We start from the raw sequence: 22,501 nt of genomic DNA on the forward strand, positions 1-22,501 counted from the left end.
TTAACTTCTAACGTGACATTTACAAACACAGACTCTGGCCTTGTGCTTTATGAATAATGTTAATGTGAGGAAATGCCTCTTTTGCATGTTCACCTCCACAGTTTTGGACAAATACTGCTGGTTTATCAATTCAGAGTGCACCAATGCCTGCTAATCAGACCTCAGTGCCAGTGTTCTACCCCCTTTAAAGTATATGTCGAATTGGCCGTTCTCAATTGGCAAGGGCTGACTTACTTATATGTCCCTAATATATGGTACCCAGGGTACTTACGGCATCTAAGGTAGTATTTCCACCCAGGGTTGCAGCAGTGCTTGTGCCACCCTGTGTGCGAACAACTCCCAGCCTGACACTGCAGACTGGAAGGGCAGTGGTAACACTAGTAATTCAACTTTGCCACTTACACTAATGGCAAAGCCCCCCCCCCCCCCACTTCCCTTAACAATATATGCAAGTCTCCCATATGGAAGGCCTATGGAGCCCTAAGGCAGGGAGCTGTACATTATTAAGTAGGACATGTATTTTATATAGGTCTGAACAGCAACACTTCTAAATTGTCGTTTTGCCATGGAAAGGCTAGTAGCCCTATTGGATAACATAGGTTTACTGGTTGATCCCTCAGCCTGACTAACTTATGAATGGACGGCATGTCCTGCAAATATAGCCGCCAGAACGTAGTAGTTACAGCTCAGTCCTGTCCCATCGACATCCGGTGACATCTGTGCAGTCTGCCACCCAGGACATTCGCCCCAACTGCTGCTGGGCAAGAGGCTCGAGTGGAGTCTGCCCGGGATGTGACCCGCTGAGGTCGGCTGCTGCAAGGACTGAGGTCGGACGTGATGCAGAGAACCACAGACTGGAAAGGGACATGCGGTTGTTGGCGGACGGGGATTCCCAAGGATGGTCAGATCCCACCACCGACCCGCCCACGGTTCAAACTGATGGTCTGGAAATTCCAGTCACTCACGGCCATCGGGAAAGCTGAGAAGACGTGGTGGGGGTATATCAAGGCCCTCATCTCGGGTCGACAGACAAGATGGAACACTAAACCTGGATTAGCGGACACTAAACCTATAGTAGCGCCGGTCGGAGCTGAGAGAGAGGCAGCGATGGTACTGGGCGACGGTGACAGCCTCCAACTCGGATTCAAGGACAGGGGATGTGGTGGAGGAGATCCAGGAGCAGAGTGAAACTTGACATTAAGCATTATTCTGATACTACAGTTGGCCTTGTGCACTGCTCATATTGATGTGCCCCAGATGGTGAATGTCTGAATGCACCTTTTGCCAAGTTGTGAAACCATGAGTGTCCCCTAGTAAAAGATTGCAGTCCTGTATGGCTTGTTTGCAGTGTAGATGTGAAAAAGCAGGCGAATGGGTGACATGTACGAAATGTGACAGGAAGGCTATTTCACGCCCCATGTGGGTGTTTGACTCAGCTGATTAGTTGTCAGTTTTACAGTTGTGCTTTAGGTTTCCATGAGAGAGCTTATTTGGCAGCGAGGTAACCAGCAAGTGTGAGTGTTTGAGTGACTGAATGGTACGATGACTGGTGTGGAAAAGCGAGTTTGCAGGGCTAGGAAGTATCCGTGAGCGGTGACCGTAATTGCAGCCACCTGAAGACACCCTCCCAATCGATTTTCTGTTGTGGAGACTGCTAGCTGACTGCTAGTTCAGGGGGGTGGGGAGGGGCAGGGGCAATGTGTGAATTAATCATACTGTGGAGTAAGTAATTGTTGGGAAGGGGGTAGAAGGATGAGGATACTTGGGAAAACTAGGGTTGTTCAATTGTGTTTACACAGTGGAAGGGATGGGTGTTAATGTTTGAATTGTGTTTGACGCTATGGCTGCTGATATTAAGGTAATGACATGGAATTAGGTGGGCTTAACTCCGATCTTAAGCGATCTACAATACACTCCTTCCTCCGGCAACATGGTTTTCAAATCGCTCTGTTGTAGGAGACAAATCTGACAGACAACGAAAGCCAAAAATTATATCGTAAATGGAGTGGACAACTCTACTCCACCACATACTCAATTACGCCAGAGGGGCTTCCATATGGATCACCCCCACAGGTCTCCTTTAGGGTTCAGAGCTTTAAATCAGATATTGAGGTTAGATATATATGGCTATGTGGACTGCTGGATGGTCGAGAGGTGTGTATACTCCCAGCACAGATCTTCTACCTTGACGTCAAGAGGGAGCTGCTAGCCTACGTTGGGTCTCCTCCGCTGTGGGCAGGTGATTTCAACTGAATGCCTCACGGTTGTGATGATTGTCTCACCACCTTTTTAACCTGTGGATCCCTTGACCTAATTGGCAGTTGGCCTTGGCTCCCCACCATTTTTTTTTTTTTTATCGGTGGGCGGCAGGGGGGGTGATGTAATCACAACCTCGGGAGTACTTACTGTTGGCTTCCTAAAGTAATTGGGATGCAATGAATGTATTATAATTAAACAACAGGGGGTGGTGATGGACAGAGTTTCTGAATTAAGCAGAATACTCTCACCCAGTCAAGAGATCAGGGCTTAATCCAACACCGTTTTTTAGCTCACTGCACCATCCCAGCTCAGAACCTGGCTATATGCAAATTAGTCTGTCCCTGGCCCAGTGTATCATGGGAACAGGGCAAACCAAACTACCAAGCCAATTCTTTCACTGGGAAGGAAACAAGCTACCGGGGACCGGTTTCTGGCATTTCAGCCGTCTTCTGCCCGGCTTGCTTGAATCCTGATGGTGCAATGAGCTAGGGACTCACGTCTGAGTATACCCTTCCACGCTTGTGGTGGACAAAATAATTAAACAACAGGAGGTGGTGATGGACAGAGTTTCTGAATTAAGCAGAATACCCTCACCCAGTCAAGAGATCAGGGCTTAATCCAACACCGTTTTTTAGCTCACTTACCTCGAAAGCGGTCCGGTCCTCGGATGCTTGATTCCGTTCTGGGAAGGACATGGCTTTTGTAGTTCGGACTGGACTGTTCCCATGGGGCACAGGGTCAGAGCTGATTTTACATATCGCCATTGTCTAACCCAGGGTGGTGTGGAGTGCAAAAAAACGATGGATTTGGGCCCAGATCTTTGGACTGGGGTGAATGTGTCACATTGATCCACATTCGGTCCATCACCTGTTTTGTTTGCAAATACCGCCATAAGTGCGCTGGGGATGCTCAGACGTGGGTCCCAGGCACTCCACACCACTGGAGTCAAGCTAGCCGGGCTGATGAGAGGTGTTACCTCGAAACCGGTCCGGTCCTCGGATGCTTGATTCCGTTCTGGGAAGGACATGGCTTTTGTAGTTCGGACTGGACTGTTCCCATGGGGCACAGGGTCAGAGCTGATTTTACATATCGCCATTGTCTAACCCAGGGTGGTGTGGAGTGCAAAAAAACGATGGATTTGGGCCCAGATGTTTGGACTGGGGTGAATGTGTCACATTGATCCACATTCGGTCCATCACCTGTTTTGTTTGCAAATACCGCCATAAGTGCGCTGGGGATGCTCAGACGTGGGTCCCAGGCACTCCACACCACTGGAGTCAAGCTAGCCGGGCTGATGAGAGGTGTTACCTCGAAACCGGTCCGGTCCTCGGATGCTTGATTCCGTTCTGGGAAGGACATGGCTTTTGTAGTTCGGACTGGACTGTTCCCATGGGGCACAGGGTCAGAGCTGATTTGCATATCGCCATTGTCTAACCCAGGGTGGTGTGGAGTGCAAAAAAACGATGGATTTGGGCCCAGATCTTTGGACTGGGGTGAAGCTGTGACATTGATCCACATTCGGTCCATCACCCGTTTTGTTTATGAATGTATTATAATCATATTTGTAACAAAATAAAAAGTTAAGTTGTTTAATAAGAACTCATTAAGTGAGAAAGGATACTACAAGATTAATAGCCATATGTTTCAATGCACCTTTTTTACCCACACAATTGTTAAATTAAACTTCTTTATAAGTGCTTGTTAGTTGCATAAGATTAAATAATCAACAACTCTATGGCTTTGTTGTTTTATAATATTGAAAATGCTTCAGTTGTGACATGATGAGACTGTCAAAGAAACATAACGAGTATTTTTGATTTTACATCAATGTCCGTGATGGGTGGTGGTACTGCTGCAGAATTAAGATTTTTTTTCACCCAAATGGTGAGGGCAAAAATGGAGAGCCCGAAAGAGACCCATCTCAGCACCTGCTTTTCAGAACTGCCAGTGTGCACTGGCAGAACACGACCCACTGAGCTGGGATGGTGCAGTGAGCTAAAAACGGTGATGGATCAAGCCCTGATCTGTTGACTGGGTAGGAGTGTTCTGCTTAATTCAGATACTCTGTCCATCACCACCCCCTTTTCTGAATCGCTTTGTCCACCATAAGCGTGGAAGGGTATGCTCAGACATGAGTCCCTTGCTCACTGCACCATCAGGATTCAAGCAAGCCGGGCCGAAGACGGCTGTAATGCCAGAAACCGGTCCCCGGAAGCTTGTTTCCTTTCCAGTAAAATAATTGGCTTGGTAGTTTGGTCTGCCCTGTTCCCATGATGCACTGGGCCAGGGACAGACTAATTTGCATGTAGCCAGGTTCTGAGCTGGGATGGTGCAGTGAGCTAAAAAAACGGTGATGGATCAAGCCCTGATCTGTTGACTGGGTAGGAGTGTTCTGATTAATTCAGATACTCTGTCCATCACCACTCCCTTTTCTGAAACGACCCACTTAAAGCCCTGCATTTGGCATTTTTTTCCCCAGAGTTTTATTCAGCGCGAACTGGACCCGAAGGTATCCGCGCGCTTTACATTGATTAGCACTAGGTGTGATGGACACATTTATTTTTGTTCAGCACTGGGGAGATTAAGAAATTTGCCCCTAGATTAGAATCGCAGGATGTTGAGCATTCCAGCTGAGACTCAAACCTGGTTCGAGGTCTACCGCTTTAGCTGTAAGAGGCCACATCCTCTCCCCAGTTGAGAAATCACTGATGCTTAACCCACGTGTGCCTGAATGAACAACTGGATTATGCCGAGTTCACATCCACAGGTTGCTGGGGAGGTAACCGGGTTTGATAAATCTATGCTCACATTTGCAGAAAGTGTTTACTTTACTAATTGTCCCTCTTCTGCAAAAGCAGGTATTTGATTAATAATTTTACTATGAAAAAGGTGGGCTCCAGGGGGCGAGTAAAGTGCAAATCGTACTTTTGAAGAAGAGGGACAATTAGTAAACACTTTCCGTAATGCCAGCATAGATTTATTAAACCAGGTTACTTCCCCAGCAACTTGTGGATGTGCACTAAGAATAATCCAGTTGAGTTCTTCATTCAGGTACACGTGGGTTTGGGAGGTGAACTTGTGGCCACAGTGAACTACTTTACTAATTGTCCCTCTTCTGCAAAAGCAGGTATTTGATTAATAATTTTACTGTGAAAAAGACGGGCTCCACGGAGCGAATCGTACTTTTGAAGAGGGACAATTAGTAAAGTAAACACGTTCTGTAACGACAGCATAGATTTATTAAACCAGGTTACTTCCCCAGCAACTTGTGGACGTGCACTAAGAATAATCAGGTGAGTTCTTCATTCAGGCACACATGGGTTTGGACTGGGTTGGGGAGTTTAACTTGTGGCCACAGTAAACTACATTTAAAAGGCACATCACACAGGATCCGCAACAACTGAAGTAGTGAACAACTGTCCAGTGCAGCCCTCAGTGGCATCCTCCCCGCAACAACTGCCTGCAATGAAAATCCCAACACTAAATGTCCCCATATTTCCAGCGAGCGCAAGTTAAACTTTAACTCACTCCGTGGAGTCCGCCTTTTTAGGTCTCGCCTGTCGATGCGCATGCGCATCGAGCAAGCGAGAGTATTGGGACTTATCAACTCTTTATCCACACTGCAAGGAATCGTGGCGATTCCTTGCAGTGCCCGTGACTTTTAAGCTCAATGCGCATGCGCATTGAGCTTAAAAGCGCGTGCACGTCCGTCGTGTTTTACCCGCTCCGCCCCCTCCCCTTCCCGCCGTGTCGCATTTCTCCTCCCCCCTCCCCTCGCGCTGTGTCGCATTTCTCCTCCCCCCTTCCCTCCGTCTTGTTTTATTTAAACCTTTGCTTCATCGATTTCATGCACCTCTTATTGGGTACATTTCGGAAATGCGTTCTTACCACAACACTACGCACATCGTATTCCCGTGCAGCTTCTCAGAAGCGGGAGGTAAGATTGACTTACACTGAAGCGACAATCGGTCATAAGATGTTTGTCAGCGTCTTTGTGTTACTTATTGTTGGTAATTGACCTGAGCAAGAGCATGTATGCACTTTTTTTAATCACCAGGATTGCGATCTTGTGCACTTTTCTATTTTTACGAGACACGCCACGCCGAGTACCGTCACAGTTTAGTTTTTGTAAGCACCGCGTTTACTTGCTTTTCGGAGCCAAGACTTTGCTGCACTTTTTAAACATTCCAAGTGAGAGGTCTTTAAGGTTTTTACACAGTATGTGCACGATGCGCATGCGCATCGAGCAAGCGAGAGTATTGGGACTTATCAACTCTTTATCCACACTGCAAGGAATCGTGGCGATTCCTTGCAGTGCCCGTGACTTTTAAGCTCAATGCGCATGCGCATTGAGCTTAAAAGCTCGTGCACGTCCGGCGTGTTTTACCCGCTCCGCCCCCTCCCCTTCCCGCCATGTCGCATTTCTCCTCCCCCCTCCCCTCGCGCCGTGTCGCATTTCTCCTCCCCCCTCCCCTCCGTCTTGTTTTATTTAAACCTTTGCTTCATCGATTTCATGCACCTCTTATTGGGTACATTTCGGAAATGCGTTCTTACCACAACACTACGCACATCGTATTCCTGTGCAGCTTCTCAGAAGCGGGAGGTAAGATTGACTTACACTGACGCGACAATCGGTCATAAGATGTTTGTCAGCGTCTTTGTGTTACTTATTGTTGGTAATTGACCTGAGCGAGAGCATGTATGCACTTTTTTTAATCACCAGGATTGCGATCTTGTGCACTTTTCTATTTTTACGAGACACGCCACGCCGAGTACCGTCACAGTTTAGTTTTTGTAAGCACCGCGTTTACTTGCTTTTCGGAGCCAAGACTTTGCTGCACTTTTTAAACATTCCAAGTGAGAGGTCTTTAAGGTTTTCACACAGTATGTGCATGAACGATGCCTCGTTACCACACATCTTTCCTAGGTGCGTATCAGACTAGGCACAGGCAGGAATGTGTGTCTGGAGGATCCTTGAGCCATATGTCAGATAGTACAGCTTCTTTAGCCCCCATCTGTTCCCCAGCCGTTCCCCAGCCTGCCGAGAGCAGCTCTTCCCGCTCCGCCCCTCCCCACTCTCTCTCCCCGCACACCTCCGTTGCTTTATATCCTGCAGAAGTTTAACTGACTTTTCTGCCCTACAAATGCAGATTTGTTTTGTGCTTTGATATTTTGACCCCCGTACATATCCCTCTCGTTCAGCTGCAGTTACAGACGTTTCCTAGGTGCGTATCAGACTAGGCACAGGCAGGAATGTGTGTCTGGAAGATCCTTGAGCCATATGTCGGATTGTACAGCTTCTTTAGCCCCATCCTGAGCATTTGTGCTTGCTTACACAGTATGCAGAATCGCAGGTTTTATTAATGACCTGCAGTACTACGGTCTAGATGTTCCTTTAATCAAGTACAAAGTGGCATGTTTCACAACATGCTAGGGCATTACCATCTGTTCCCCAGCCTGCCGAGAGCAGCTCTTCCCGCTCCTCTCTGCCCCCTCCCCACTCTCTCTCCCCGCACACCTCCCCTCTCTTAATTGGCCCTGCTGCATCAACACATTGCAGGTGAGTGACGTGGCCATTGGGCAGCCGCAGAGTAGCGTATATTCCAAATAATTACCATGTGACCTGATAAACTGCTGAATTCTTAAAGGATGGTTTAATCCAACATACTTTTAGGACAAGTTTTTGTGCTTTCCTCTCTCACCCCTCTCCTCACTCTCTCCAGGCCTGACTCTCTCCTCCCCTCTCACCACTCTCCCCTCTCCCCTCTCACCACCACTCTCCCCTCTCAACACCACTCTCCTCATCACTCTCCCCTCTCCTAATTGCATTTTTTCGCGGCCGCCAGGCTGTGACACCACATCAAAGGGTTTCTCCTCCCCTAATTATTTTTTTAAGGCCGGCCGGCCGTACTTTAAGTTTCACGTACGCCATACAACATACAACCACACGCACAACCACATCAGTGCACGCTTTCACCAGTCACACACACACCACCAGCCGTCGGTGCACGCTTTCACCAGGCACACACCACCAGCGTCAGTGCACGCTTTCACCAGGCACACACACCACCAGCCATCAGTGCACGCTTCCACCAGGCACACACACCACCAGCCGGCAGTGCACACTTACACCACAGCACCACTCAGCACCACTACAGCATCACTCAGGGGCACCACAACATCACTATGCGCTACAACAGCATCACTTAACGCCACAGCATCACTTGTTTGTATCACTTGTTGCTGAGATATTTGGTTGTGGTTCAAGACGTAGTTTGTGCGTGTGGGCAGCTGCAATGATGATGCTGTAGGTACCACTTCGTCATGATCGCTCTGTCTCCAGAATTCTTCCTGAAGCTATATTCATGCGTAATGGGGGAGGTACCCTCTTGCAGTGCAAACACTTCCTTCAGTGACCTGCTCCTCCTTCCTCTGACATTCTGACTCTGCAGTGATAATCCTTTTCCATTTGAGGCTCAGCAGGAGCTAACATTTTACTGATACTCTTCAATAACATAGCGAGTATTGAGCCAAAGCTGAACTCTGGGGAAAACAACAAGGCACTACTACCTCTGTCAGAGCCTCCCTCTTGTTTGTTTCCATCTACCTTTCCCCTTTTTCCTACGCCTCTTCATCCTAAATTCACTGCCCCCTCCTCTGCCTCCTGACGCTACCATCACTACCTGTTTCATCTGCCCTCTTCCAACTTTTTGTTTTTCCTCTTTCTTCTGCCTACTACTGACATCATCTATAGCCTTTCTATCTCTTTCTCATAGAATAGATAAATGTTGTAGTGAAATGCCAAAATAAAGTGCCACTGTGAAGTATTTGTACAATGTTTTTGTACATTAATTTATTTGACGTTTGTTGTTTTTCGCATGCTCCTAGTGTTTGTTTACCCATCTTTAAAATCGAGCCACAGTAGCGAATAAATTGCGCACACACACAACACACAATCCAAAACACAAAACACACACACACAACTCAAAAGACAAACACAAACCCACACACACGCACAACTAAACACACAGAAAACACCACACACACAAAACACCACACATAAAACACCACACATACACACACCACACACACACCACACACCACCCACACACACACAACAGCACACACAACAAAAAACAAACAGACCAGCACACACACAATTCCCCACACACACACCACACAAACCACCCCACACACAACCCCCACACACACAACCCCACACACACACAACCCCACACACACACACAACCCCACACACACACAACCCCACACACACACAACCCCACACACACACACACAACCCCACACACACAACCCCACACACACACACAACCACACACAACCCCACTCACCCCCCACATACCCTCCCCACACACACACACACCCCACACACACCCAACACACCCACACCCCCACCCCCATACCCCCACACACACCCACCCACACCATCACTATGCGCTACCACAGCATCACTGAACGCCACAGCATCACTCACCACCACAACAACTGGCACTTCTTGGGTTGCCTTGTCCTACAGCTAAATTCGAACTGTTCTGAACTAGAGTCTCATAATTTTCACAATTTTGCAGTAACACGATCAAAGAGGTTCTAACTTAATTTCGACATCATTATTGAAGTGCAGTTTATCTTGTCTTCCTCAGTACTTCGTACATCTCTCTAGAGATGTGGCCTAACGACCAGAGCTGCCATCTAAGTCACGTACATACAAAACATGTTGCATTACAAATGCTATAGGTGTCACATTCGCGAAAGTTATAACTATTGGCATTGTAAATGACAAAGCTATCAATTTAGCTATTTTAAAAAACAAAACATAAATAAATATTTGTCATTTACAACACCAATAGCTCCAACTTTTCTAATGCGAGACCTATTGCATTTCCAATGCTTGTTGGAGTAAAATTATTATTCAAACGCCTGCCGATCTTCGGCCCAACCTCCGTTTTACACTCGTATCACCAGCATTATTTTTCCTGTAAAATTTACAGTTAAAATAACGCTGGTGATAAGTGTAAAACTGAGGTGAAAGCAGGCAAAGAAGTAAAGAAAACTGACCACACAGGAATCCTTCCCATGGCAATTTCCACACCAACGGCCCTAGTACTAATGTAACATTAACTACTAACCTTAAATCATGTGAAGGAGAGGCTTCCACGAGGCACGGCGGCCAGCAAGAACGCAACTGAAACGGCACATATAAAATAGAGACTACACTATCCCTGTGGAAGCATGTACGTCAGACGCGTATGCGTACGCACGTATCGCGCCAGTACTTTCGGGCCACACCATGTTCCCAGATTATGCAGGGGGGACAGGGGAACACGTAATTTTTACTACAGCTGACACAAACTGCAGTTTCCCACATTGTGCGCACGGCGCCCCTGGCATCTCACAGCGGAGCACCGGGGTGCCGCGGCGCACAGTTTGGGAACCACAGCCTATTACAGCCATATTACAAAGTTGCCTTGATAGATTCTTAGTGACAGACTACCTCGCCGCAGACATAACAGATGTTCAGATATTGAACAGGTTTCTCTCGGATCATGTCATGGAGCTCCTGGAGTGGGGGAGGGGGGTTCAGAGAGACCCAGGGTGCCGTTGTGGTGTTAACTCCCAGAGGTACTGAGTGATACCAAATTCCACATGGAGCTTTGAGAAGTGGCAGTCAACTATTTTTACACCAACTGGTCCTCAGCAGAGAGCAGGGGAGCCCAGTGGGGCACTCAAAGTAGTGACCCGAGTAGAATGCCTGTCACGTATTAGTGACACTAGGTGCAGTTTAGAGAAAACGTTACTAGGAAGAACTACACCTCACAAACATTCAGCGAGATGCCCCCATCGTGGGAAGGGAGCTATTGACAGCCTAGAGAACGGTGGGAGAGATGTCTGACTGACTGGACCTATGGTTCGGAGGGACTACCTCATCGGGAGTGGGACCGGTCTGGATGCCTTCTAGCATGGCTATGGAAAAGGGAAAGTCCGCCACCAGTTATCGTTTCTCTTAAACTATGGGATGGCACTATGGTGGGGTCACAAGCCGCAATTAATATCCTCCTACGAGACCACCTGGCGACTGTTTATGGGGAGGTCGAGGGTGGCCAAACCTCCGATAATACTACATCACATACCCCTTCCTGGACTTACAGCGGAGCAGCCTGGGTAACTGGAGAGGGAAATCCTAGTCAAAGCATTCAAGAAGAAAGTCTGGGAAATGGCTAGATGTAAAGCACCAGCTCCAGATGGACTCCCAGTGGAACACTATCAAACATACTTTGAGCTACTGATTGCCCATTTACGGGAAACGCTTTAGGAGGCACGCGCTTGTAGCATACTTCCGCGAACTATGCGTGAGGCACAAATCATTATGCTTCCTAAAACGAAAAAAACCCACTCAGACCCAAGCTCTTATAGACCCCCCTCTCTGTGCTTGGGTTAACACAAAAATGCTGGCAAAGACCTTTGCAAACAGGTTACGGGTGGAGGTTACCCAACTGGTACGTGAAGATCAATGCAGCTTTATCCAGGGTAGAGGGACCCATATCAAAGGACATTGTCCCATCATATGGTTGCTGAAGGGGAACTAAAGGCAGCGTTGATAGCCATAGACATCGAAAAGGCATACCTCCAATTGGTAAAAACTTTGGGAAGTCTTCTGCCGGATGGGCCCAGGTCCAGTGTTCCTGTCCTGGATCAAACTGTTGAATACTGCACCAGTGGAACAAGGCGTGTGATATCAGATTGCTTCCCCATTAAGTGGGGCACTAGGCAGGGATGCCCCGTGTCACCACTCCTTTTTGCTTTGGTGATGGAGCCCTTGGCGATCTGGCTTCGCCGTGATATGGTTGAGTGGAGCAAATTAGTGGGAGAGGTCAACCATGTAGTCTCCTTAAAGGCTTCTGATGCCCTCTTCTACGTATACACTCAGAGATCGATTGCAATACTGCTACAGATTATGTCCGAGTTCGGCAGGGTATCTGGCCGTGAGGTCAATAGGCAAAACACTGTTCTGTTCCCTATAGCCGCTATGGTGGCCGTGCATTAGACAAAGCTCCCAGCTACGGAGGCTGGATGGGAGAATTGCATTTCAGGTACTTGGCGATATAGAGAGTTCATGCCCCCGAGACCCACTATTACCTAAACATGGGTAGAGACTTCGCGGTGCTGGAGGAATCGATCCGCTTCTAGGTTCGGCGGGCCTAATCTGTGATGGGCAGAGTCACATTGAGCAAGATGATTAGATTACCCTGTTGTCTGCATGCCCTCCAGAATGCCATGTATGATATTCCAAAATCCACGTTTGCTACACTCAACAGCCTCCTGGTGTCACTCGTGTGGGCCAGTAAACTGAGCAGAGAAACTGGTTATCTTAAAATTTGACTCTTAACTAAGGGGCCTGGGAGTACCATACATGGAACTATATTACCTCACAGGGCTTATACAGTGTGCACCACAACGGTGCGTGGATGGCCCCAACATGGAGAAGAAACTCCTGGAACATGGGGGGTGGATGCGGATCCGCCACATTGCCTCATGTTGGGAGCAGGTGTCCAGGGTGGTCACCCCTTTGTAGTCAGACAGGTGACAGTGGCCTGGAATCAGACAGTTGTCTGAGTGCAACGATGGGCACCTTATGCCAGACTTCTGCTGCTCTGACGGTTGGGACCTTAACAACATCTTTCTCACATTAGAGGAGGCACAGATTACCATTGACCTTCGGCAGTGGCACTTTTTGCAATATGCCAAAATATCTTGATCATTTCGAGAAATTTGGGTTGAATCTCCTGAAGAGTCGCAGACTTTGCTGGTGCTTTTGGACTCCGGGTTGACTAAGGGGTCTGACCTCTCGCATCTACAAGGCTGTTAAAGGGGATTGCCCAATTAACATTACGGAGAGCCGAAACAGGTGAGAGCCTGGAAGAGAGCACATGCCCAGGTTCGGGAGGTGGCTAGCAATGCAAGGGTCAAGCCCACACAGTTTTATTACTTGCACCATGCCTATATTACCTTCCCCCCCCCCCCAGAGTGGTTACATAGAATTAAAGGAGCACATCAGAGGTGTGGCCTAGGTGAGGGACTGCCCCAGCATAATTTTCACATAAGACGTGGAATTGCAGTAAACATTAAGGAATTCTGGAGTCAGTTGGTTAGGACACAGATTCACGCAGTGATATTGGTCAACCACTGCCTACTGGGGTTATTCCCCACTCTCAAGCGTGGAGTCAAAGGGAATCACAGATTCACGGTTCTGGGGCTGATCCTAGCAAAAAGACGGGTGGCCATTCATTGGTTGAAGAATAACGCCCAGAGTAGATAAATGGTTGTCAAACATGCTCGAATGGGGCATGGCAGAAGAGAAACAGCTATGAGCAGAGCACACAAACGAGAATGTGGACCGTAACTTAGAAATATGGGGCACCATCCTGGCAAACCTGTCTGACTTGACCCTGCCAGCATACGGCCCCAACGGCGCTTACTGTGTTCAGAAGAGCGGTACATCCCTAGGAACAGACCGGACCGATAGTATGGTGACTCAGAACATTTGAGTGTAAAGCAAGGGGGCGGGGGGTATTGTATATAGTAGAGCGCTTGGGCCCTGCTCCCCAGTATATATTTAAAATGTGTCCTTTTCTAGAATTCTTACTCCCCCCACCCACGTGCAACCCCTCATGGAAGGAAAGGGGGATGTGAGACCCAGACCCCAGAGAGAAGCTGCATGGACTGCTGCCGTTAATATATGTGTATGTTATTCTATTAGTTACCAAGTTGTGATTTATATAAAAAATATTTCAGACATGTACTGCCGCCAACCACTTACTTGATATGTAAGACGGGATGTGGTCATTGATAAATTGTAATGTATGTATTGTCTCCTTGTAACATGATTCTGTATCAATTACAAATAAAAATACCAAAAAAAAAGAAATGAATTGGCTACCTAGCTGGGTACTGTACGGTATCAAATTAATGCTGACGACCAGGTCGAATTTAATACCATTATTACAGAAATGCAAATTTCAGAAAGTTGCCACTCTATGACCCGGTTGTCCAGTGGCCTCACACAGGATCTGGCCAACAGATAGCATTCTGCCCGCCTGGGGAGTCGTGTGAGGAAGAGTAAAGACATCGAGAGGGGACAGAATAATGCACTCTGGGATTGATAGATGCCACATATAGCCGGAAAGTTGTCACCAAGATGGAGGTAACCTGGTAGCCCATTGTCTAGTTACTGCTTCATTCCCCCTAACAGCATTTTCTGGGAATAAATATGGCACGCCTGACACTCCACCTCACATCACATCGGAACTAGAAGAAGGACCAAAGGACTGCCTTGCTGCCCCAAGAACTGTACTGAAAGGCTGCACTGTCTGCTGGACCGAACCCGCTGTATCTAGAGCTAGCGAAGAGAGGACTATGCCGGTAGCTCCTGGCTTGGAGAAAACTCGTGCCTCAGACCAAAGGAGTGACTCTAAGTAACTGTGGAATGACGAACGGGAACTCACACTGGAGTCGCCACAGACCAAGTAGCCCACACCAGCAACTGGCTAGCCCTCACAGAAGATTTGCCACTAGCTGCAGCTGGGAGCCCCAAAAGACTGAGTTGTGTATACAGAAAGCCTTCTGATACATCCCCTGTTAAGGCACACCAATGGCGTTCATAGAAATGATTCGCAGGAGGGTTGGTTGAAAGATTCAAAGTTTTTAACGTTTTAATGACATTTTGTTCATGCTGATATTCACAACATATCAGTTACGATGCAAATTCATTAAGTTGATGCAAAAGTTAGTCCCAATGCATTTCGGGCGTGAGTGCCCTTGATCACGGAGTCTGAAGAGGAAGAGAATAAAGCGTGATAAGTAACTGTGTTAATGGAAAAACGTGGGGGTTGGGTTTTAAGCGTGAACTGAGTGAAGGGTTGTGCTCTGTTAAATAACTCGGCTCGAGTGCGCTAGTGCGGCGGATTTAATACGTGAAGGAAGGGTGGTGTGGGATTCTAACGCGTGTGTGTGACACAATACGGGTAGTATGTGTCAATTACGAAGGTAACGGCAGAAGGCGAGGAGATTCTGGAAACTTACTTCATGCTACGAGTAGCGTGCCTGGTGGTTCAATCCTTTCGCGGGTCGTTGACGTGAATGTGAGTGAGTCTGTAGTATACATGCAGTGGCTAGCGGGCGCGTTTACGTGTTGGTAGAAATTAATGAGGGACTAGGTGCAGGGGGTGTAAAGGAGGTTAGGGTGGCAGCCATTTGTAAAAGGCAGTGAGATGTTAGTGAGAACGGTGAGAACATAGCGGAGCCATGTAAACAATGTCATGGATTAAATGTAAAGTTACAAGTAACAACTGAATTCGCTACGGTCATTTAAGCCAAAAGGCTTAAGGGTCTGCAAGCGGTAAATCCACTCAAGTTCACGTTTCAATAGTAGCTTGTGGAGGTCAATTCCTTCTTTCTTAGTGACGGTTTCCAAGATGACAAATTTCAACTGGGCGATGGTATGCCGGGATTCAAGAAAGTGCATGGCTACACTGGATTTTTCAAGTTTGAGTCTTATGTTTGATTTGTGCTCGTTTAAGCGGGTCTTGATTTTACGTTCGGTTTTTCCAACGTATAGTTTCCCGCAGGGACATTTTAGGGCGTAAATCAGATTCATCGAGTCGCATGTTGCATCCACTTGCAATTGAATTTTGTGGCCTTTCATAGGGTGTTGTATTGAATTTCCCTTGATGATGTTGTTGCAATGGTTGCAATTAAAGCACGGTTGAGTGCCTTGGTGTTGTACTGTGGTGTCACTGGGTTTGCTTAAAATCTCCTGTAGATTTTTACTTCTTGTGTGGGCAAATATGGGGGGATTTTGGAAAATGCCCTGAAAATCTGGCTCCATCTGCAGTATAGGCCAATGCCTGTGTATGATCTTTTTATAGATATGGCTGACAGTGGAGTATTTGGAGACTAGAACCATGCGATCTTCTTTCTCCTTGTGACTTTTTAGTAGGCTGTCTTTTCTTGGTATCTGTTGGACTCGGGTTCGTGCTTCTTGCAGTATGTTTTCCGGGTACCCTCGGTTACGAAATCTTTCGTGCATTTCGTTGATGCGTGTGTCAAATATGGACTCGTCTGATACAATACGTTTGACTCGCAACATCTGCGAGTAAGGTAAATGTTTCTTCAGAGAACCCTGATGAAAACTTGAAAAATGTAAAGTGTTGTTGCGGTCTGTGCTTTTTCTATGCAAATCTGTCACTAGGCCTTGTGGTGAAGTTTTGATATGAACATCCAAAAAAGAGATGCTGGTATCACTTATTTGCCAAGTGAGCTTGATCCGTGAGTCTTTGGTGTTGATTTCTGATAGGAAGTTTTCAAGTGTGTCTTTAGTGTCTGACCATAGGAAAAACAGGTCGTCGATGTAGCGGACGTACATCTTAGATTTATCTTGGAAACGCCGGTCAGTGTATATGTGCTGTTTCTCGAAATTCTCCATATATACGTTGGCGTACGTAGGGGCAGCGCAGTTTCCCATCGCCATGGGAAATCAACACCAAAGACTCACGGATCAAGCTCACTTGGCAAATAAGTGATACCAGCATCTCTTTTTTGGATGTTCATATCAAAACTTCACCACAAGGCCTAGTGACAGATTTGCATAGAAAAAGCACAGACCGCAACAACACTTTACATTTTTCAAGTTTTCATCAGGGTTCTCTGAAGAAACATTTACCTTACTCGCAGATGTTGCGAGTCAAACGTATTGTATCAGACGAGTCCATATTTGACACACGCATCAACGAAATGCACGAAAGATTTCGTAACCGAGGGTACCCGGAAAACATACTGCAAGAAGCACGAACCCGAGTCCAACAGATACCAAGAAAAGACAGCCTACTAAAAAGTCACAAGGAGAAAGAAGATTCTAGTCTCCAAATACTCCACCGTCAGCCATATCTATAAAAAGATCATACACAGGCATTGGCCTATACTGCAGATGGAGCCAGATTTTCAGGGCATTTTCCAAAATCCCCCCATATTTGCCCACACAAGAAGTAAAAATCTACAGGAGATTTTAAGCAAACCCAGTGACACCACAGTACAACACCGAGGCACTCAACCGTGCTTTAATTGCAACCATTGCAACAACATCATCAAGGGAAATTCAATACAACACCCTATGAAAGGCCACAAAATTCAATTGCAAGTGGATGCAACATGCGACTCGATGAATCTGATTTACGCCCTAAAATGTCCCTGCGGGAAACTATACATTGGAAAAACCGAACGTAAAATCAAGACCCGCTTAAACGAGCACAAATCAAACATAAGACTCAAACTTGAAAAATCCAGTGTAGCCATGCACTTTCTTGAATCCCGGCATACCATCGCCCAGTTGAAATTTGTCATCTTGGAAACCGTCACTAAGAAAGAAGGAATTGACCTCCACAAGCTACTATTGAAACGTGAACTTGAGTGGATTTACCGCTTGCAGACCCTTAAGCCTTTTGGCTTAAATGACCGTAGCGAATTCAGTTGTTACTTGTAACTTTACATTTAATCCATGACATTGTTTACATCGCTCCGCTATGTTCTCACCGTTCTCACTAACATCTCACTGCCTTTTACAAATGGCTGCCACCCTAACCTCCTTTACACCCCCTGCACCTAGTCCCTCATTAATTTCTTCCAACACGTAAACGCGCCCGCTAGCCACTGCATGTATACTAGACTCACTCACATTCACGTCAACGACCCGCGAAAGGATTGAACCACCAGGCACGCTACTCGTAGCATGAAGTAAGTTTCCAGAATCTCCTCGCCTTCTGCCGTTACCTTCGTAATTGACACATACTACCCGTATTGTGTCACACACACGCGTTAGAATCCCACACCACCCTTCCTTCACGTATTAAATCCGCCGCACTAGCGCACTCGAGCCGAGTTATTTAACAGAGTACAACCCTTCACTCAGTTCACGCTTAAAACCCAACCCCCACGTTTTTCCATTAACACAGTTACTTATCACGCTTTATTCTCTTCCTCTTCAGACTCCGTGATCAAGGGCACTCACGCCCGAAATGCATTGGGACTAACTTTTGCATCAACTTAATGAATTTGCATCGTAACTGATATGTTGTGAATATCAGCATGAACAAAATGTCATTAAAACGTTAAAAACTTTGAATCTTTCAACCAACCCTCCTGCGAATCATTTCTATGAACGCCATTGGTGTGCCTTAACAGGGGATGTATCAGAAGGCTTTCTGTATACACAACTCAGCTTCTTAAAATCTGGTGCATGGACGGTTTGCACCACCCTTGAGAGCACCCTAAAACCAGCTCAAATTCTCACCGTAATATACCAACCACCAAGCTGTGCACCTCCCACCTCTTACAATTTTAGCCCCAAAAGACTGATCATCGATGGCCAAAAGTTACATTAGAGACAGGTGGACCTGGGAGTGCAGTCAAAGTCCAGATTGGTCACCTAAAAAGGACACTAGCCCCCTCTAAATGATTTTGCAAGGGCTGCGGTTTTTACGGAGACTGGTAACCCAGCCACAGATGACCTTCTACAGACTAAGAGGACTTCGAGGGACCCCGACCTCAGTGGCCAAAGTCACCTGCCACATGTGGACAGAGGAATGACCACAAAGGCACCCCCGTCAACCGCACCGTAACATCCTTGAGCATCTTTTTAATCTTATACCATCAGGACCACTCCATTATAGTTTATAGCTGTTGTGTCATAAAGGCTGGAAAAGGACTGGAAACTGCTCTGGTGGCAAGACAACTGTCTAAATCTACCTCATTTGGCCTCCAGACATTTCTCCTTGTTGGATTTGCCACTCAAGCTGGGTCAGAGTAGCCAAACTAACTTTTACAAACTTCCCAAATGTTTACAAACGGGATTGACCACTGATTGTTTGCGGTTGAATTAAAAAGTGATAAAACCTTTGAAAATCTTCCTGGAACCATTCGGTGGATTTTAATCATAAAGGACTCTAAACATTAATTAAAATATAATACATTTTTATAAATTGGTTCTGTGTTTCTCTCGGGGTGTGTGGATTTCTTATTTAGTTTCTTGGTATTTTTAAATGCTTTACACTAAGTTACTTTGTGCAATCCTTGCTGCTCGAAGATATAGCTACCCAAGGTTGAGCTTAAGTTTGCTAAACTAGGCGCACTGGACTCATGACAGTTTCTGCGAGTATATTCCACGGTAAGGCTAACCAGCCATACCATATAATACACCCTAATCCTCACAGTTACCAGGATCTCTAGATGCAATATTGGTCCATATTACACAGTTCGCAGTAATGCACCCTCGGTATAGTGGTAGAGAGCAGTAAAGCACTCAATGTTTACATTGACTTAGTTGTACAAAAAACATGCTAATACACTAACAAAACAAATGTTTCACTCTGGCAGAAAGCAATTTCTCACAGTTGAACACCACGTCCCCAGTAAGAACGGACACCACACTCAACGGTTCGAAACTGAGGCTTTGATCAGCGCATACTAAATAATACACGCTCACAGTATTACCTACAAAATTAGAGGTTGCATCAAGTGCCTATAGTGGACAATGGGATGTGAAGCAAGCAACACAGACCTTTAAGGAGACATCCTGTTGAAATTAGTTTGTGTTTGGGAGCTTAGGGATTACGTTACAATTTGGCATTTCAATTTCGTTTAAATCAGGAAATGCACCAACTTTAAGAATAAATATTAATTGGGCGCGGTCTTGTTAAAGTAGAAGAACAGTGGTATTGCTGGTGTACACTAAAACCCCTTTCCCTTCAAGCAGCGGTTCAGAAAATCTAGGTATAAAAGTGCTTTATGTAGGGATTCAGCATCCTGATCGGCACCCTCAAACGTAAAAATGTCAGCCTGTCGACCATATAAGGGGTGTTGTGGAGCAGGTGACTTCACAGGGCCAGAGAAAGGTGAGGCGGGCAGGACAGTCAAATGAACTGGGGTGGGTGGTGGACAGGTGGTATATAGAAGGGTAGATGCTAGGACAGTCAGCAATACCGTGCAGCACAGGAAGAGATGCCAAGCCAGACAACACCACAGCGGGGCTGGCTGAGCTCCAGACGACACCACAGTGGTGCAGGCTGGAGCCAGACTACCCACGCCAACCATCATCAGAGCAGGGTGTCTGCCAGGCCAAGTAACACCAAAAGAGGGGACAATCAGCCAGACCTGGGGACACTAGCGGACCTCATTTGACCATGCCACACAGGTTGGTTCACATGGCCAGGCGACTCCAGAAGGTAGAGCTTCTGGACAAGAATACATCACAGGAGGGACTGGTAGAGCCAGGTCACACCACAAGTGCGAAGATACTCATGGTGACCAGTGCAGGTGATGGGGAAGGGGAAGGGTTGGTGCATCTAGCGGAAGTACAGAGCCAGACCATGCATAACTATCATGCTGCAGTATGGGTCAAGGAGCCAGGTTGACAACAAAAAAAAAGAGTCCGTTACCAGGAGACGGGAGAGGAGAGTCGTCCATGCAACGTCAGAGGAGTAGTTGGCCGAGCCACGCACACCAGAGGAATGGTCAGGTGCAAAGGGAAGGGGTCAACTGGTCATGCTATGCTGAATGGGGTTAGTGCAGGCAACCCCAGGTGGGAGACCAATCAAACCAGTTGATAACAGAGGGGGATAGGCAAGACAAAACAGGAGGTGGTTTACCCGAGCCCCGTAACACCGGAGGTGGGTCAGCCAAACACAGCGATACCAGTCTGATTGGAGGAAATGGGAAGGTGGGTAGGAGGGTGCCGGCAACACCAGCTGGGGGGCAGCCGTACTCCCCAACACCAGTGAGGTGGGGCTAGGTGAGCCCAGCAACACTGGGTGTTGGGTGAGCCTGGTGATACCAGCAAACTAGGGGGTAGTCAACTGGCCAAATGACATTTTAGGGGACCTAACTGGCTAGGCAACACTAAAGGTAGCTGCAGTGAGGCCATGCAATGCCAGAGGAGTGGCAACACCAGATGGGGACGGAGGCAATCAACACAAGGAGAGAGACTATCAATTCAGGTAACACCAGAAAGGGTCTGTCAGCCAGGCAACCCAGTGGGGGTGAGGTGCCCAGGCTAGGCAACATCAGACTTGTCAGCTAGGCAAGAGGACACCAGACTGGGACAGTTTTGCCAGCTGTCACCAGAGGGGACCTTTCTGGCCAGGCAACAGCAGACCAGGGGAGCAGACCCGTTCAAGCTACAACAGAGGGGAGCTGGCCTAGCCAATTGACACCGAAAGGGGAGGGGAGAGTCAGCCATGTCAGGTGACACAAAGTGCAGGCTGCTGAGCAAAGCAACAGAGTGGGGGCTCTGTTATGCAAGGCGAAGCAAGGGCAGGCCAGGCAACAGCGGGGGTGAGCAGGCCAGCCACACCAAGAGTAAGTCGACAGATTGGGCCAGAAAATGCATAAAAAGGTGTTTGGGGGCAGCTGAAACAGGTAACACCAGGAGTGCGTCAGCCCAGTCAGGTGAGTCCAGAGCGGTGAGGAGAAGCCGGGCCTAGTGACACCAGAGGGAGGGGCAAGGCAAGCATGGCAACACCACCAGATGGATGGGAGTGGGCCAGGCAACACCAGATGTGAGTGGGTGTCTGGCTCGCCAGATAGGGTAAGCGGCTGACCCAGGAAAAAACCTGATGTGGTCAGCTGAAAGAGGCAAAATCAGAAGGAGGTGGTAGATCCTGGCGAAAGCAGATCGAGGGGGCACCGGAACCAAGGAAAATCAGATAGGGAAGATAAGCTGGGCAAAAGCAGAGAGAGTGCAAACTAAACCATAGGTTAGCCAGGCAGGCAAGGTAAAAACTGTGAGGGCTGGATAAAGTGGCATGACGGGGCATTTAGGGTAGGTGACCGGGGGGGGAGGGGAGGGGGGGGGGCAGTGGCAGGCAACATCGAGGGAGTGATTGGCAACGTCAAGGAGGTAGGACCGTGGCAGGAAACATCAATTAGGGGCCTCGGCAGGTGACATCAGGTGACAGCTTGGCAGGTGAAAAGGGTGGGGGGCGGTGGAGGACTTTACAGGGTACATTAGGGAGCCATGGTGTGCATTTTCAGAGGGCCTATGGCAGTCCACATAAGGCAACATCTTATGACAGGTAGCAAAAGAGGGTAAGGGTAGGTAGGGAATTTTTGGCTTGGCCACATATTGGCACATACCTTCCATCAGCTGGAAATACAGTGGATCCATGCAAATCAGTTG

The 22,501-nt window shown here is 47.5% G+C and overlaps 1 protein-coding gene across 2 annotated transcripts in view; it reads right to left on the reverse strand.

Moving 5' to 3' along the window:
* Positions 1-22,501, reverse strand: part of ACVR2B (activin A receptor type 2B) — a 413,701-nt gene that overhangs the window by 229,684 nt on the left and 161,516 nt on the right. The window lies entirely within an intron of this gene.

Source organism: Lissotriton vulgaris, chromosome 10 (assembly GCF_964263255.1).
Source record: "Lissotriton vulgaris chromosome 10, aLisVul1.2, whole genome shotgun sequence".
Taxonomy (NCBI): domain Eukaryota; kingdom Metazoa; phylum Chordata; class Amphibia; order Caudata; family Salamandridae; genus Lissotriton; species Lissotriton vulgaris.